We start from the raw sequence: 6,441 nt of genomic DNA, 5'->3' as shown, positions 1-6,441 counted from the left end.
CACCTTGGTATCAAGTGCCTAAATTTGATGCTAATTTCAAACGAAAAAAAAAAGACATATTTTTTCTCGACAATCAAATTCTATTCTGTTGTACATGCAATTGATTAACGAAATTGGAGCATCAGTAAAGACAACGAATTTGAGAATATTTTCTGTTTTCATTAGCTTGTGAGTTCAAGGCAACACAGCCGCAATAACATGAATTCTGTTTCAATGTTTACAAATCGCATTTAACCGAAAAGGTCAAGTGAGGAGAGTGGGGGCGTGTAATGAACGTGCACTGTTTGGCTCCGAATTATCAGAGGTATGTAGAAACATGATACACACAAGGTTATATAAATACACATGTATATCTGGAATAGTTCGTGCCTTAAAATAATGTTTACGTATTAGAATAATGAGTGTGGTGATGTCACGGTTTCCCTAGTGTATCACACGCACATTAAACTTTAACTGACGCTACAATTCGTTACCAGGCACACAGTAAAACAAGAAATTAAATGTATGTCGTGTGGTCATACATGGGCAAATCGAAGGACTGGCCACATTCTGCCTGTACCGGAGACTCGATATGATTTTAATTCCCAGTCTCTACATTGGGTTGATGGAGGGGCGCTGGAGTTAGGAGAAGGGCCACATTCTGCCTGTACCGCAGACTCGATGAGATTTCAGTTCCCAGTCTCTATATACTTCCGGCATACACGTAAAAGTAATTGGATGATGGAGGGAATGGGGATAGGGTAAGGGTAGGAGTATGAAAGACCTGTCATTAGCAACAGGCTAATAGGCATGGATGAGGGTAGAAGTTGTGAAGGCTGGCAATACGTGGCAGTGGAGAGTGGGCATCAGTGACTATGCTGGTTGATACATTTGTGGGAAGGGGCAGAAGGAAGAGAACTGGCCATCGGCGAAGATTTATGTGTAGGAAGGAAGGGGGACTGCAAATCATGAGAGTCAGGGGGTGTTAGACTTGAAACCGTACAGGCTTTAGGGTCGGGTATGTAAAATTGCAGGAAGTGACAAGTGTGCTTTGAAGAGATGGTGAAAGGGTTGTCGGTATGGAAAGAGATGTCTTGTTAAAATGATTCACTTCGATCAGGTGTAAATACAAACCCTGAAGATTCGGGATGTATTCTTGGGTATATTATAAAGTGTGGCCTGACATGTGTTTTGTTAAACTTGATGATGTCGTTAGTCATGAAGTCACAATTATACCTCAATTGAAATTCTTCTCTATTAACATCAACATTAAAAAATTAAATAGAAATGCTGACTTGATCTGGACGATCAGGTAAATAAAATACAAGGTTAGAGGTATGAGTCACCACATTTTTGTTTGCATTAAAAACGCATAGGCTTGCGACTGATTTTCATTCTTTTTTTACATGACTTGGAATTTTCTCAACTATGAGGTGCAAACACGAGATGAAAGTGGTATGACGTCATCAAATCATAGACCTACTTTGGCGGCCATATTTGTTTATTGTGCTGTTGATAATTACGACCGCCTAAGGTACTTGCCGCGTTAGAGTCTAAATAGTGGTGATATTTTCGTTGTGATTTTGTGATAGATCAGAGAACATACCGGGAAGGGAAAATGGGAGTATACTGACTAGTATTTAGTCTACAAAATAAAATGTTGATGAAATCTTCATTTGTGGCAAATGAGAACCCTACGGTAGTTGTGTCAGTCAATCTATCATTTGTTATCCATATTGAAGTGACTTCTCTTTCGGTGATATTCCTATATATGTGTGCCTAAATCATGAGACTTGATGTTGTTTGTTTTAAGAAGTTTAGACTGAATAAGTGTATGACCCTAGTTTAAACAGTTTGATCCAGTGTTCTCATCAATTAAATGTTAAGATGACAAGCATGCTCAGTGTACAGTGTAACTAATACTAGTGTTGTCAGGATTAAGGAGAGACTGATTTACACTTAAAAACACAAACTGTATATATGACTCTCTCTCTCTCTCTCTCTCTCTCCCCCTCTCTCTCTCTCTCTCTCTCTCTCTCTTAACCCCCCCTCTCTCTTTCTCTCTTTCTCCTACTCTACCCTCTCTCTCTCTCTCTCTCTCTCTCTCTCTCTCTCTCTCTCTCTCTCTCTCTCTCTCTCTCTCTCTCTCTCTCTCTCTCTCTCTCTCTCTCTCTCTCCCCCCCCCGTGTATTTTTGTATTTAAACATGTCGTTTTGTCTTGTCATAATGCATTTTGTCAAACTTTTTGGGGAAAGGGCTTGATATAAGTTGGAAAAGTTGTGTCCAATCCCATTGAAATTGTTTAATAAAATATCTTTATATCAAATTATCTTTATATCAAACATGCTCATTCTTTGTTCTCTGTTTTATATATCTAAAATCACAAAAGAGACCAAGAACAAATCAGTACAACTCAAGAGCACAATATCCAAAATACTGAAAGTATGTCTTTGTATGTAGTATGTGTATTTATTCCAAAATGTTTTCTCAATATTTCATGTATTTTACTACCAGTTTATCCCAATATGTTTTGTTGATATCCCAATATGTTTCATAATTTGAAATTTAGCAGAGAGGCAAATACCTTTATCTACATATATGTATTTCCGATACAAGAAAAGAGAAAATAAAAACATTCTCCATTGGTTTTATGTCATATAACCGATTCAGTATTAGTATCAAACGGATCAGTTCAGAAACGAATTATGAGTTAAGTTATGATAATTTTGGAGGACAATGTTGACGTCATCCTGTTTGTTTACATAATGAAGCAGTCACGTGTTTCTATGTGAATACATTAGTCTGTTATGGGAATGATTTTATGTCCTGTTGATAGGTTTCCATAGAAACAGACCAGGATACGACTTATCAGCTGAAATCTACGTAATTGAGTGGTTTCATAGGAATTTTTTTTAAACGGTCGTTTCTCCGAAACTTGTGAATATGACAATAGTGACTAAAATATTTGTATTCATTGAAGATTTGTTTTCGTCGACTTTGAATGTTCATACACTAAACGATTTTTTTTTGTCCACGAACATTAAAAATGATTGTAGGTAGATTTTTAAAGTTATACTTATCCACTTAACCAAGTGTCCACGAAATAATATTTTTCTGAAAACCATGAAAATTACTACCCACAAAAAATATGATTCTGCAGTAAATAAAAAAAAATGATATTAAGTAATATTAAGGCAGTACAAAAATATATGTGAATAAAGAGCTAGTCTATGATATTTGTAGGTAACGAAGAACATCAGTTTTCCAGCTTCACGTACTGGCAGACATCACCTTGGGGACCAGCCGACACGAGCCTTGTCATATACATTCACAATATACATACATTTTTTACTAAACATACAGATACATGTCGCTAGCACTGACAATCACTGGAGCAGCATGTAAATCCTCTAATTTTAAGCTTCAAGTTTAAAAACATTCCCCAGCTTAGTGTGAAGTATAAGTGCATAATTAGGGACATGCGAGAAGGTAATCGGTTGTATTCACATACAAACGAGCCTTTCAAAAACATGACTGAGGAGAAACACATGAAAATTAAATTTCCAAAATTTGAAACATCAAACTAGTATATGTGTGTGAAGTAATTATGATAAAAGGGAAACGCATTTATTTACGAAAACAAAGAAAATATCGTTTTTGTTTGAACCAAAGAGAGCATGTTCCTCGTCATGCGCAATTGTGTTTCTACAACAATGTAAATTTTTTGTTGCAAATGGTTTATTTGGATAGTCAAACATTTATCATTGTTTTTTATCTTTAAAAACTTAAGAGTACAACGAAAAGTAAAGTGAAGACTCCCAATTTCTCGTTCCGTTAGATCTGTATCTTCTAACGGAAACACCAGCGGTAACTTTGAAATGCAATATCAGTAGAAAAGCCACGTGACTCTGGAACTGACATGCACGTGCTCACAAAAGGATATATTACTCATGATAAATTCATGTCTGTTTCAAACAACTCTATTTAATTACACAATATAGATACATTGAAACCTGCCTCTAATATTATCAAATATTTCCATAAATGAATCAAAACGTCTTGCATTAATTTGCCAACAAACCTTTCTCTGGATAAAAAATGACATAGGAAATGTCCAACGAAAGCGGATGTAACAATTTATCTATTGAATTGCCCCTATATAGGAAATTCAAAAGTAACACTCACCGTTCTTTAAAGCATTCAGACAAATAAACTTTTAAGCGGAATCAAGTTTCTAGTTCTTACATTTTATGTAAACGATAATAACTTGTATTGTTTTGATTTGTTAAATTGAGGTATCTGTCTATCTCACGTACTATTCCGACCTCCAACGTAAAAAGGAGTGGGGATCTAACTGCTCTATAAGATTATACAATCCCCGCGAAGTAAGTTTCACCTGAACCAAAGTCTGTTTAACTTGCCTATGATAATACCCATTGTTTATATATTGAAGTCTGTTTCATATGATCCTCTGTACCAAGGCTTTTTCCAGATCTATAAATAAATAAATACGGATTTCGCGGTATGTTTTTTCACTGAAACACATCTTACGATTCCTGGAATGTAATTTTATTTTTGTCACGGTTAAGATAACAATGCTTTTGCTAATTAGAATCCGGATATGAAATAACATCCCCGACCTTGTATAGCGTTAGTGGAACCTCATCGATACACTGTAAAACATCTGTTTGTGATATACCCAAGGCAATGATCGCTTCTAGTGAATAAGACGTCGGATAAATAACAAAAGAAAGATGAGAAATTCTTTTCAGATCTCATAATAAAAATCTCGAGAGATTCCACAATTGTTATAGAACAACTGATTATAAACACTGTCTGTGTTTCTGTCCTTCATTCATCCTTCCATTTCACACTTTCTGTTTATCCGCTCTGTCCTTCCTTTTCACAGAAAATCTTCTATATCATAAGTTCCTATTTCGCTTTCTATCTAACCTGCCCTCTAATCATTCCCATCAGCGGATAAGCTGTTAGAAACCCATAATTTGTCGTGTGTATCATAGCAAGCCTGAGAAGAGGGTTGAGGGTACCCCGGCTCAGAATGACCCTAGCTGTTTACAGGGTGATAAACACAGCACACAAACAGGTAGCGTGGTATATTGAAGCTATTGACATGTTAACTGGCTATCCCTGGCTATCTATAGAAATGATTACAGCTAGGTAAGCAAGGATCTGGCATATTTGTTGGCTGACCAATCTAAACTGACCATTGTTATCTAGTCTTGTCAGAGATTGATTGTGGGCCCACTTAATATTTAACACAGAAAAATAAACAAACGCGGACCTGGTGTCGACAGACAAATACAGGTGATACTATCAGTATTACCTCTTGTATGTTAGCAGAACTGGTTTTACACCTTCTCAAGTGTTTAAGTGGTCACCTATTCTGTTCAGAATCGATACACACCACATAACGTATAGAAGGAACCCAGTATATTCTCAATTCAGATAATATGCCATGAGTACGTGACCGGTGCTGTGTTTCTGATGTGACATTCTCTCTATATATAACGCTACTAACCCGGGGAGTACTGAAATCATTACTGAGACCTTGACCTACTTTGATCTTGACTGTATGGGTACGTTCAATAGGCATTACTGTGTCCTTGACCTATTTTGACTTTGACCTATGATCCCGTAACCGATGGGTTCCCAAATCCATTCTGTGGTCTTGGTGGTATATCGAGTATAGAATCTTGACTTTTACGTTACAGTCCTAGGGTATCAAACCTAATTGTAGTGAACCTCGACTATTGTGATACAAACCTAAGATATCATTAATCCTTTAATTTGTGACGATATCATTTATAATCACCCAGAGGTGATACTCTGAATAGCCATTTACGAAATGTCATAAAAAGTTTTCAATAAATAGTCAGAATTTAAAATCAGAATGATATCGAATTTTGACCATACGCCATGACACGTCGTTTTGGGAAACAGAACGAGTAGTAATGCAGATTGATTGGTTTCACCTTGACATATAAGGGACCTTGACCTATGACTTATAGTTGAGAAATGTGATAAATTATTAATTGTGTACACCATTGTTATAAGTTTTTCTTCAAATATTGAGACACTCATATCTTCTCCTTCTTCTGACGATGATGATGAAATTTGACTTTATAAACTTAATTTAGTATTCGCAAACCTAAAACATATCCATCAAAAACTTGATACCAATGAGTTTTTACAACAATGTTATTTCAATCTTCTGCATAGTTTTGGAGAGACAATGCTAGACTTTTGCCCTCCCTCCTTTATGTTAGAACAATAATAACATAAGGTCTTAATCCTCTATTCTCAAATATACGTATATCATATCAATTTATAATATAGATTATATAGAAGTTGATCTTACTAAGACACACTGCCGAATACTTTACGTATTTAGGATTTACAACGCATGACATCAAATTAAAACAGCGAAGCGAAGAGCTTTGA

The sequence above is a fragment of the Ylistrum balloti genome, unplaced genomic scaffold (assembly GCF_031769215.1).
Source record: "Ylistrum balloti isolate Yb309-2 unplaced genomic scaffold, AGI_CSIRO_Ybal_v1 Utg370008, whole genome shotgun sequence".
Classification (NCBI taxonomy): Eukaryota; Metazoa; Mollusca; class Bivalvia; order Pectinida; family Pectinidae; genus Ylistrum; species Ylistrum balloti.
Note: the sequence above shows the minus strand (reverse complement) of the source record.